This window comes from Carcharodon carcharias, chromosome 15, assembly GCF_017639515.1.
Source record: "Carcharodon carcharias isolate sCarCar2 chromosome 15, sCarCar2.pri, whole genome shotgun sequence".
NCBI classification, from domain to species: Eukaryota; Metazoa; Chordata; class Chondrichthyes; order Lamniformes; family Lamnidae; genus Carcharodon; species Carcharodon carcharias.
Genome location: NC_054481.1, coordinates 64139626 through 64152903, shown reverse-complemented (window position 1 = coordinate 64152903; position 13278 = coordinate 64139626).

Genomic DNA, 13278 nt, shown 5'->3' with positions numbered 1-13278 from the left:
ACTTCATCCCAAATAACAAGGTTAATGTGATTAATGCCTGGGGCTTCATGCATTATGGGCAGAACTACCTACAGACACATTGACACATGCAGTCTGTGCAGGACAGAGTGATTTGTACATTGGCCTGAGACTGGGTACCATTAATCCCTGGGGCAAGAGCTGGTCTTGTGGCACAGTGGACTGTGTCCCAGAAGCTCTAGGTTCAAGTCTCACTCCAGGACTTAATGGCCATGGAGGGTATGCTGCTCATGGTAATGGCCAAGGAGATTGATTGTAAATCTGTAAATCCTTCCAATACAGACAATAAGAGCAGGAGAGTTTCCTGGTTGGCCAGAACTGTGTGGTAGCTTCAGTGAAACAGCCTCACCATGTTAAAAGACCCCCTCCATGGTAAGTTGCACCTAGGGACTGCTAAAGAGGGACTATGTGGGGCAGGGTATCAGAGAGAATTTATGCGTCATTTTTCACCTCTCAGTTAATTCCCTGGATGAAGGCATCACTTCTTTGAAATAAAATAACAACATTGACGTTACATGACGTGGAAGGAGATATTTTTGCTGTAAACCCGCCCCCACACTCCTTTCTTGAAGAATAGTGACTCCCTTCACCCACCAGATCAGCCATCACTCTCAGTGCCAAAGGGTTACAGTGCCTCCTTGCCTCCTATTCGAGGTTCCGAACTGTACTCCCAAGATGTAAACTTTAATTTGAAACTGGAGGATAAACAGCAACTTCCTTATTCCTTCTGCTTCAGTCTCTAAGACGCTGTACATTCAAAGAACACTCAGAGCCTTTCAATGTTAGACACAGCTTGAAGTACTACTGCATTTGCAGGGTTCTTGTATGCATATAGCCGTCTGTCCATTTCTGCTGTGAGTACACGCATATTTGTCCGTGCGGTGTGCATGCCAGTGCCTGCCTAGGTGTGCATTCCGTGAGTGCACACGCTGCTCTGCGTGTACCCTCTCTGCAGACCTTCCAGAACTTTATCGTGTACCGAAGGCCAGACCTGCTGAGTTTTTCCAGGTATTTTTTTATATTTTGTGCTGTAAACAAGGCTGCTGCTACGATAATAGAATATCAGATACAGATATGTAGAAAGACAGATACCTGGAGGTGAGTTAGAGACTGGAGTTGAATGGCGGGTGGGGACGCTAGTTATACATAGAATAACAGATATCTGAGAGTTACCAATTAGATTGTACTTGAGGGAGATTGATAGAGAGACCGGCTAATTGAGGACGGGGGAGGGGTCTGTAGTCAGCTGACATTATTGGGAGGCCAGGACTGGTATTAAAATTTCATAATATACTTCATTTTCAGAGACTGGCTTATCTGACTGAACAAATCCCACAATAAATGACGGTGAGAAAAGGAAGCTGTGATTTACAGCTGGTACAGAAGTGCTGCCAGGAGCTGACTGCTTATTTAGATTCATTATGAAGCCGCACGGGCACACTTCCTGATTTTATGTCCTTTTCTTGTATGAATATTGTGCTCGTTTAAGGAGAGTCTCGGCTATTGATCATCCGCCAGAGACCTGCTCAAAACGCACAGAGCATCAGAACCCCTACATTATTAGCCCAATGGCTGACCCGTGCAAGACCTGGCAGTCCAGGCGGTCTAACAGGTGTCCAGCTGTCTAACAGGTGGTCTTCCAGGTGTCCAGCTGTCTAACAGTTGGTATCCCAGTGCCCAGGTGTCTAACAGGTGCTCTGCCAGCGTCCAGCTGTCCAACTTGTGCTCTGCCGGGTGTCCAGCTGTCCAACAGGTGCTCTGCCGGGTGTCCAGCTGTCCAACAGGTGCTCTGCTGGGTGTCCAGCTGTCCAACAGGTGCTCTGCCGGGTGTCCAGCTGTCCAACAGGTGCTCTGCTGGGTGTCCAGCTGTCCAACAGGTGCTCTCCCAGGTGTTCAGCTATCCAACAGGTTGTCTTCCAGGTGTCCAGCTGTCTAACAGTTGGTATCCCAGTGCCCAGGTGTCTAACAGGTGATCTAGCAGTATCCTGCTGTCCAACACATGGTCTCCTAGGTGTCCAGTTGTTTAACAGGTGGTCTGACAGTGTCCAGCTGTCCAACAGGTGCTCTGCTGGGTGTCCAGCTGTCCAACAGGTGTTCTGCTGGGTGTCCAGCTGTCCAACAGGTGCTCTGCCGGGCGTCCAGCTGTCCAACAGGTGCTATGCCGGGCGTCCAGCTGTCCAACAGGTGCTCTGCTGGGCATCCAGCTGTCCAACAGGTGCTCTGCTGGGTGTCCAACTGTCCAACAGGTGGTCTTCCAGTGTCCGGCTGTCTAGCAAGTAGTCTCCCAGAGTCCAGCTGTCTAGCAAGTTGTCTCCCAGGTGCCCAGTTGCCTAAAAGGTGGTCCAGCAGTGTCCAGCTGTCCAACAGGTGATATCTCAGTGTCCAGCTGTCTAACAGGCAGTCTCCCAGTGTCCGGTTGTATAACGGGTGGTCTCCTAGTGTCTGGCTGACTAACAGGCGGTCTCCCAGTGTCTGGCTGTATAACGGGTGGTCTACCAGTGTCTGGCTGTATAACGGGTGTTCTCCCAGTGTCCAGCTGTATAACGGGTGGTCTCCCAGTGTCCAGCTATCTAACGGGTGGTCTCCCAGTGTTCGGCTGTCTAACAGGTGGTCTCCCAGCTGTCTGCTTCACTAACATGTAGTTTTCCAGCATCCAGTTGTCAAACAGACGGACTCCAGTGTCCAGCTCTCTAACATGTGGCCACCCAGTCTTTAACTTTCTAACAAGTGAATTCCCATATCCTTCCAACAGATGGTCTCTGTCTGTTCAACTCTAACAGGTAGTCTCCCAGTATCCTTACCCCTAATATGGTCTCCCAACATCCAGCTAACAGAAGATCTCCCTGTGTCTAACTCTCTAACAAGTGATCTTCCAGTATCCTTCTCTCTAAAAGGTGTCCGCCCAGTGTCTAACTCTCTAACAGGTCATCTATCAGTATCCAGATCTCTAAAGGGTGGTCACTTCCTGCACAATACTCCAACAGCTGTGGTCTCCCAGTGTCCAGTTCCCTATCACATGGTCTCCCAGTGTCCAGTTCCCTATCATGTGGCCTCCCAGTGTCCAGTTCCCTATCACATGGCCTCCCAGTGTCCAGTTCCCTATCATGTAGCCTCCCAGTATCCAGCTCCCTATTACGTGGTCTCCCAGTGTCCAGCTCCCTATCACCTGGCCTCCCAGTGTCCAGCTCCCTATCACCTGGCCTCCCAGTGTCCAGATCCCTATCACCTGGCCTCCCAGTGTCCAATTCCCTATCACCTGGCCTCCCAGTGTCCATTTCTCCATCATGTGGTCTCCCAGTGTCCAGTGCCCTATCACCTGGCCTCCCAGTGTCCAGTTCCCTATCACCTGGCCTCCCAGTGTCCAGTTCCCTATCATCTGGCCTCCCAGTGTCCATTTCTCCATCATGTGGTCTCCCAGTGTCCAGTGCCCTATCACCTGGCCTCCCAGTGTCCAGCTCCCTATCACCTGGCCTCCCAGTGTCCAGATCCCTATCATCTGGCCTCCCAGTGTCCAGATCCCTATCACCTGGCCTCCCAGTGTCCAGTTCCCTATCACCTGGCCTCCCAGTGTCCATTTCTCCATCATGTGGTCTCCCAGTGTCCAGTGCCCTATCACCTGGCCTCCCAGTGTCCAGCTCCCTATCACCTGGCCTCCCAGTGTCCAGATCCCTATCATCTGGCCTCCCAGTGTCCAGTTCCCTATCACCTGGCCTCCCAGTGTCCAGATCCCTATCACCTGGCCTCCCAGTGTCCAGTGCCCTATCACCTGGCCTCCCAGTGTCCATTTCTCCATCATGTGGTCTCCCAGTGTCCAGTGCCCTATCACCTGGCCTCCCAGTGTCCAGCTCCCTATCACCTGGCCTCCCAGTGTCCAGATCCCTATCACCTGGCCTCCCAGTGTCCAGTTCCCTATCACCTGGCCTCCCAGTGTCCAGTTCCCTATCACCTGGCCTCCCAGTGTCCAGTTCCCTATCACCTGGCCTCCCAGTGTCCAGTTCCCTATCACCTGGCCTCCCAGTGTCCAGTTCCCTATCACCTGGCCTCCCAGTGTCCAGTTCCCTATCACCTGGCCTCCCACGGTCCAGTTCCTTATCACGTGGTCTCCCGGTGTCCATTTCTCCATCATGTGGTCTCCCAGTGTCCAGTTCCCTATCATGTGGCCTCCCAGTGTCCAGCTTCTAACAGGAGATGTCCTAGTGTCCAGCCCTCCATGCATGGGGATATTCACTCGGGATATGAACGGTCCCAGGACCCCTCTCTGCTGATTCCGTGTATTACGGACTTTGAGATATCTTTACCCTTATGTATTTGTTTCCAAAAGTGGCGGCAGTTGAAGTGGAAGCTGCCTCGTTGTTAAGGTCAGGGGACAGTCTGTCACTGGGGAAAAGGTAAGCGCCTTACTCCGATATCTGGAAAGGTTTATTTGAAAGATTAACGTACGGGAATGTAGGCGGAGATGGGATTTCATTTACGAAGATTGGACATCGCGGAAGAACACTCAACTGTTCATTTCAAATTAACCCCTCAGAAATTATTTAAAGGGTTAGAGACACCTTAGATTTTCATGGGGTACCTCCCTGACCGACTGAGGAATGGTTCCAATATAATTGCCCATCAGAGACTCTGACTGGAGGCTGGTGCTGATCTGGGGTTGAACCAGGCCAGTGGAGAGAGGAGAGGGGCTGTTGGGATCCTGCTGTTCCTATGTTCATGTGAAGATTACAGCTGGGGCACCGCTTGCCCAGAGAGAGAGAGAGAGAGAGAGACTCACACGGCCGAACGGCTGTGTGCTGGGAGTAGTGTAGAACCAACGGATGGGCTTTTCGGGATGGGAAACAGGTCTGGAAATCCAGCTGATGGGATGAGTGTGGATCACCGACACACTACACTGGCGAGCGGTGCGAGAAACCCGGGGAATGCTGGAGGGAGTGTGAATAAAGCTCAAGGGAGGAAGCTCTCCCCAACAAGGGACCTGTGAGAGGCTGTGACTGACATCGGAGCTGAACATCAGCTGAGGGATAATGTGTGACAGCGTGTGGCAAGCTTTGGGGAAGGTGGGGGGTGGGGGGGGGGGTGCAGTTCTGAGCTTTCAACCAATCACCTCTTCATGAATTTGTTGCTTAAATTGAACAATTAGGTTACATTCAATCATCTCACCTGAGATCTCTCTCTCTCTCTCTCTCTCTCTCTCACTGATGTTTTTTTTCACTAATGGATATGATCGAATGTGTCTTTAACGCTGCAGTCAATCCCCCGCCCCACAGCCGCACCAGGCCCTCCGCCCAATCAGTCCACTCGTGGGATCACCCAGGAACCCAAGTTTTGACCACTGTTCTTACCTGAGGAGACAGAACGCGGGAAAACAGGGGACCCCAAGAAACGAAAGGAGAAGGAGGAGGCCGTTCAGCCCTTCGAGCCTGTTCCGTCATTCAATGAGATCATCACTGATTGTATTTTGTTCCATGCCCTTGCCTGGGCTCCATACCCTTTTATAGCCTTGGTTAGCAGCAATCTATCGATCTTAGTATTGAATTATTAATTGAGCCAGGCACCTATCGTTTGGCGAGGGAGAGAGTTCCAAACTTTTACCAGCCTTTAAATGAAGAAGCGTTTCCCAACCTCTCGTCTATGACCCGTCTCCCACTCCGAGACCCCCAGGCCGCCCTCCCTCGCCAGCAGAAAAAAGTTTCTCAACATGTACTCGAATTCCTTAACAAAATGAACAAAATAAACCTTGACGGGGTAAATTAGAAACAGTTCCTCAGCAAAGCTCTAATCATGTTAATGAAGAAACATTAATGTGGAACGTGGCATTCAGTGGAGGCTTTGTACCCTCCCCCTGCCTGCACATTAACACCCTGATGAACAGCAGCCAGACTCTAGCCCACCTCAGCTCCCCCAGACCCTTGTTCACCAACTCTGCCCCCACTCCCATACTGTTTAACTCGAGAAGCGGCTCTCCATTCACCCCATCCCTGGCCCAGCATCCACTGCCTCGCTATAGCCCAGCGGTTTCGGTATACTTGCACACCAAGTAAAAGATAGATGGAGGGAAAACAAAAAAAAATTGACGATGAAGAAAAACAACCGCACAAGACAGAATGATTAAAAGAATTGAAAGATATATAATGGAAAACTAAAAATAGCAAGGTGGAACAAAAATAAATTGATGTGTTCATGCAGTGGGAACAAAGCGACTCGAAAATGCACTATGTTAGAAACAGAACAGTCAGAATGGAAAAGATGAAAAGATGAAGTATGCCAGAACCAGAAATGGACATGGAGACTGCCAGCACTTGCGATGTAAATGCATAACCAGAGGAGAGCGGTTTAACTGTCTTTTACACCGTAAACAGCACAAGACCAGGCAGACAGACACCTAGGGAGAAAGAGGGAGCGGTAGAGAGGAAGAGATGATCAAAGCCACATAAAAACAAGAGGGGGGGGGGGGGAGACACATCAAGATAGAGAGAAAGACACAAAATGACAAAGAAAGACAAAAAGTGAAAGGAAAATAGAAAATGAGAGACAGAAAGGGAGAGCAAAGCAGGGAGAGAAGCACTTACACACACAGACACCGACGCCAGGAAATTAGAGATAAAAACAAAAAAACTGCAAATGCTGGAAATCCAAAAAATTTCCAGGAAATTAGACACCGTTTCACCTTCATTTTGGACACAAACCAATTTCCTGCGGCAATTTCCCGCCGCCCATGGACGTCTGAAATATATTTGACCCCAGACTGGCAGGAAGGGGTTGGGGAGGAGAGTGAGGAGGGGAAGGGAAGAGGTGGAGAAAGGTGAAGTGGATGGAGACGGGGAATGGAAGAGGGAGGGGGGTCCAGGAGAGAGAAAAAAGAGTGAGAGAGAGTGAGGGAGAGAGAAGAAAAGTGAGGGAGGGACAGAGTGGGGGACAGACACACAACTATAGACATACAAACAAACATGACAGGCAGAAAACCAAAGGTTGCAACTCTGAAAAAGCAGTCTCTACACTCCCTGCCCACCGCCCCCGGGCATTTCACCTGCTGCAGCCTCTCCCTGCCCACCGCCCCCGGGCATCTCACCTGCTGCAACCGCTCCCTGCCCACCGCCCCGGGCATCTCACCTGCTGCAGCCTCTCCCTGCCCACCGCCCCCGGGCATCTCACCTGCTGCAACCGCTCCCTGCCCACCGCCCCGGGCATCTCACCTGCTGCAGCCTCTCCCTGCCCACCGCACACTGACAGTTCCAGGCTCTGGGAATGGAGAGGGGAGGAGGAGGGGGTGGGGGGAGGTGGAGGGGTGGGGGGGGAGGGGGGGCGGTTGGTCACCTCCGGACCTGTAAGAGCCCAATCAGAACCCAACCAGGGCTGATCAATCGCTCGCCTGGAGGGAGGAGCCAAACTTTCCGGACTTTAAAATTACCAGCAAATCGGCCAAGCTTGCTGTCAACCTTGTTTCCAAATTTCTTGGAGTTGTTTCTGTGCATTTAATAATACAGACCAATCCAAAAGCTGCATTTATTAATTTTGTTCAAACAGGCAATTATCACCGTCCTGGTCTAACATGCATTTATTACAGTCCAATTCCCAAACCAGTGTTTAGGATCATGAGCAATGGGAGGAGTGTGCCACGTGCCCCCTCCAGCCTATCCATTCAGTAAGATAATGGCTCACGTTCTATCTCAATCCCATTTTCCATCCAATTCCCATATCCATTGATTCCCACAGTGTTCTAACATTTATCTGCCTCATTCTTGTATATACTCAACCACTGAGCACCCCCCAGGGTAGAGAATTCCAAAGATTCACAATCCTCTGAGTGAAGGATTCTCCTAATCTCAGCCCAAAATTACTGATCCCTTGTCCCGGGTCTACCACACGTGTTCTAGGCTCTCCAACCAGAGGTGATAGCTGCTTAGCATCTACTTTGTTAACCCCTTGAAGAAATGTATATGTTTATTACAGTCCTGTCCAAGACTGCATATATTACAGTCCTGTCATTAGCTTGTGTATATTACAGCTCTGCCCAAAACTCAAAACCAGCATTTATTGCAAACATGTCCCAAATCAACATTTATTACATCAGTTTCCAAATGGGAATTCATTACAAAGAGTAATCAGGTATATGCTAAGATAAAGGCAAAATACTGCTGATGCTGGAAATCTGAAACAAAAGCAAAAAATGCTGGAAAAACTCAGCAGGTCTGACAGTGCTCTGAAGAAGAATCATACAGACTTGAAACGTTAGCTCTGTCTTTCTCTCCATAGATGTTGTCAGACCTGCTGAGTTTTTCCAGCATTTTTTGTTTTTGTAATCAAGTATTTGTTTGGCCAGAGAACTTTGTCATTCTCTGGCACCCACTCAGATATAGGGGTTTCACTATTGCAGTTTGCAATAACCTGGGGTGTGCTAACCAGGACCACCAGGACAGGTTAGTGGATCAGGCAGATGCCAGATAAACTTAGCACATTGAAATATGAGGCAATCTATTTTTAGAAGAAGAATAAGGAGAGGGGGGAGGGAAGGGTAAAACTCCAAGAAGTATGACTAATGGGAAACAAAGCAGCAGGTTAGCATGTAGGGGGTTGGATTCAACTTCAGGGAAATTTATGAAAAAGCTGAAAAGAAAGGAGAGCCCAGGAGAGGCTATTAAAGTCTCCATAACATAAAATAGGACAGAGTGTTTGGAAAGGGCTAGGAATCTAACTTCAAGCACATCAGACAAAGGGATGACAATGAGAAAGAGGACGGGAAATACAGGACTGAAGGTGTTGTATATGAATGCACGCAGTATACAAAATAAGGTAAATGAGCTTGTGGAGCAGATTGAAATTGGCAGGTATGATGTGGTGGGCATTATGGAGACATGACTGCAAAGGGATCAGGACTGGGAGCTAAATATCCAAGGATATACATCCTATTGAAAAGATAGGCAGGCTGGCAGAGGGGGTGGGGTTGCTTTGTTAGTAAGAAATGAAATTAAATTGATAGCAAGAAATGATGTAGGGTCAGATGATGTGGAATCTGTGTGGGTAGAGTTGAGGAACCGCAAAGGTAAAAAAACCATAATGGGAGTTATGTACAGGCCTCCGAACAGTAGTCAGGATGTGGGGCACAAGGTACACCAGGAGTTAGAAAAGGTGTGTAAGAAAGGCAAGGTTACAGTGATCATGGGGGATTTCAATATGCAGGTAGACTGGGAAAATCAGGTAGGTAGTGGATCCCAAGAAAAGGAATTTGTGGAATATCTACAAGATGGCTTTTTGGAGCAGCTTGTGGTGGAGCCCACTAGGGAACAGGCAATTCTAGATTTAGTGATGTGTAATGAGGCAGATTTGATAAGGGAGTTTAAGGTGAAGGAACCCTTAGGAGGAAGTGACCATAATATGATAGAATTTACCCTGCAATTTGAGAGGAAAAAGCTGGAATCAGATGTAACGGTATTACAGTTGAATAAAGGCAACTACAGAGACATGAAGGAGGAGCTGGCCAGAATTGACTGGGAGATGAGCCTAGCAGGAAAGACAGTGGAACAGCAATGGCAGGAGTTTCTGGGAGTAATTTGGGAGACACAGCAAAAATTCATCCCTAGGAAGAAGAAGCATATTAAAGGGAAGGCAAAGCAACCATGGCTGACAAGGGAAATCAGGGACAGCATGAAAGCTAAAGAGAATGCATACAAGGCAATGAAGAGCAGTGGGAAACCAGGGGATTGGGAAGCCTACAAAGACCAACAGAGGACAACTAAAAAAAGAAATAAGGAGGCAGAAGATTAAATATGAGGGTAAACTAGCCAGTAATATAAAAGAAGATTGCAAGAGTTTTTTTAGATATATAAAGGGTAAGAGAGAGGTAAAAGTGGACATTGGGCTGCTGGAAAATGTTCGCTGGAGAAGTAGTAGTGGGGAACAAAGAAATGGCAGAGGAACTGAATAGGTACTTTGCGCCAGTTTTCACAGTGGAAGACACAAGTGACATCCCCAAAGTTCAAGAGAGCCGGGGGGCAGAGGTGGGTATGGTGGCATTACCAAGGAGAAGGTGGTAGGAAAACTGAAAGGTCTTAAGGTGGATAAATTACCTGGACCAGATGGATTACACCCATCTGAAGGAGATAGCTGAAGAGATAGTGGAGGCGTTAGTGGTGATCTTTCAGGAATCACTGGAGTCAGGGAGGGTCCCAGAGGACTGGAAAATGGTTAATGTAACCCTCCTGTTTAAGAAGGGAGTGAGGCAAAAGACGGGAAATTACAGGCCGATTAGACTGACCTCGGTCGTTGGTAAGATTTTAGAGTCCATTATTAAGGATGAGATTTCAGAATACTTGGAAGTGCATGGTAGAATCGGGCAAAGTCAGCATGGTTTCAACAACGGGAGGTCATGCCTGATAAATCTGTTCGAATTCTTTGAGGAGGTAACGAGTAACTTAGACATAGGAGAGCCAATGGATGTTATCTACTTGGACTTCCAGAAGGCCTTTGACAACGTGCCGCACAGGAGGCTGCTCAGTAAGATAAGAACTCATGGCGTTAGAGGCAAAGTACTAGCATGGATAGAAGATTGGCTGTCTGGCAGGAGGCAGAGAGTGGGGATAAGGGGGTCCTTCTCAGGATGGCAACCGGAGACTAGTGGAGTTCCGCAGGGGTCAGTGTTGGGACCATAACTTTTCACTTTATACATTAATGATCTAGATGAAGGAACTGAGGGCATCCTGGCTAAGTTTGCAGATGATACAAAGATAGGGGAGGGACAGGTAGTATTGAGGAGGCGGGGAGGCTGCAGAAGGATTTGGACAGGTTAGGAGAATGGGCAAAGAAATGGCAGATGGAATACAACATGGGGAAGTGTGTGGTCATGCACTTTGGTATGAAGAATAGAGGCATAGACTATTTTCTAAATGGGGAGAGAATTCATAAATCTGGAGTGCAAAGGGACTTGGGATTCCTAGTCCAGGATTCTCTTAAGGTTAACTTGCAGGTTGACGCAGTAGTTAGGAAGGCAAATGCAATGTTGCCATTTATTTTGAGAGGACTAGAATATAAAAGCATGGATGTGCTGCTGAGGCTATATAAGGCTCTGGTCAGACCATGTTTAGAATATTGTGAGCAATTTTGGGCCCCGTATCTGAGGAAGGATGTGCTGGCCCTGGAAATGGTCCAGAGGAGGTTCACGAGAATGATCCCAGGAATGAAAGGCTTAAAATATGAGGAACGTTTGAGGACTCTGGGACTCTACTGAATGGAGTTTAGAAGGATGAGGGGGGATCTGATTGAAACTTACAGAATAGAAAGGCCTGGATAGCGTGGACTTGGGGAAGATGTTTCCATTAGTAGGCGAGACTAGGACCTGAGGGCACAGCCTCAGAGTAAAGGTAAGACCTTTTAGAACAGAGATGAGGAGAAACTTCTTTAGCCAGAGATTGGTGAATCTATGGAATTCATTGCCACAGAAGGCTGTGGAGGCCAGGTCATTGAGTGTATTTAAGAGTGAGATAGATAGGTTCTTGATTGGTAAGGGGATCAAAGGTTACGGAGAGAAGGCGGGAGAATGGGGTTGAGAAACTTATCAGCCATGATTGAATGGCGGAGCAAACTCGATGGGCCGAATGGCCTAATTTCTGTTCCTATGTCTTATGGTCTTATGGTCTTGTGGAAAAAATACCTTAAATGGTAAAAGTCTGAAAGGAGCAGATGAGCAGACTTTGGGGAGGGGATTCAAGATACATAAATATGTAAAAGTGGGGCAACAAGTTGATGACGCTATAAAAACACAAGGTTGGGGGGTGAAATTGAGCTTAGTAGCACCCGTGTTTGAGCACTATAAGTGCCTGTAAGGCTGTAAGATAGTGTCTGTGACACACGTGCACACTTCTGATGTTAAGCTTCCTGGTTCTACTTGGTAAAGGTATTAGCACACATGTAGTTAGTATGTAGATGTAGAGTGGGCAGCACATGATATCAATCCGCTATGTTGGAGCTCAATGGTCCAGTCAGTGCCTTCACTTAATCTCACACAACTGAACATGGTTAAGCAGCATGAAAAACTGACACCCCCCTCCCCCTCCGCTGATCCCCCACCCTCCAAAGGGGTCTTTAAGGAACTTACAGGTTGCTGGTTGATTTCTCCTGGCTGTTGCTCTGATTCTGCAGAGTTTTGATGCTTTCCATAGTTAGTTCAACTTTCAAAAGACTGCAGGTCCACTGAAGTACTTTTGCTGACTTCAAGGGTTCTGTACAAACCAGTTGCTCCCAGACATGGTGAGGGGCTTCCTCTTGGAATCAAGTATGACTAGGAGAATGAGCAGAGCAGGACAGGCTATAGGAAGCAGGAGGACAAAGGGAGGAAGTGGAGCTCCCAGCTGGAGATCATATCTACCAAGGGTGTTCAGGGAGTGATTCTATTTGAATCTCAGCGATGACCAGTGTGTGAGCTGAATGCACTTCGCTAAGGAGGTCATGACTAAAATCCATCCACTGCTCCAGCCACAAACCTGACCTCAGAGTACAGCAAGGATTGCTTTCCCTGCGGCTATCATGGTGACCGTGGCTATGAACATTTACGCGTCTGGCTCCTTTTGCGTTGCTGCTGGAGATATCAGCAACATTGACAGTTTGCAGCCCATTGTTGCAAAAGAGAGATAACTTCATTTTATTCCCTCTTGCCAGAGAGAAGCAGGCAGAATGAGCAAGAGGTTTATTCAGCTTGGAATCTTCCTCATGAAGCAGGGTGCCTTTGACAGTACATGAGTCGCATTGTGTGTATCTCATGTGAACTTTACCACCTACCTGATCAAAAAGGATTTCACTTCATCATTGTCCAGCTGGCCTGAGACCATGGGTAGCATGTTATTGCCCAGTATCCTGGAAGGAGTCCGGTATTCTGGAAGGAATCATGATGCCTTCAGTCTGCGGCAGTCAGATGTATTGGCTGCATCTCTGCCACCACATTGAACCAAAGGGTGACTACTGGGCAACAACCACTGCTGCCAACCTGGCTCATGACACTAGTTTGCAACATGTGAGCAGTATGCACACAATGAAAGCCATGCTGCACAAGAAGTGTGATAGAGCAGGACATTGGTGTGCAGAAATAATCTGCTGCCTGGACCACTCTGGAGGAAGGGTCTCTAGGTGCATGCAGCATAACCGCACTATCCTGAAGGACAGGACTCACCACCATCAATCAGACAAGAAGTTGAGAAGTAGGAGAATGAGCAGAAGGAACAGGAAGAAGAGGGTGTGAAAAAGGAGGCAGAAGCGGGGGAAGAGGATAGGAAGCTG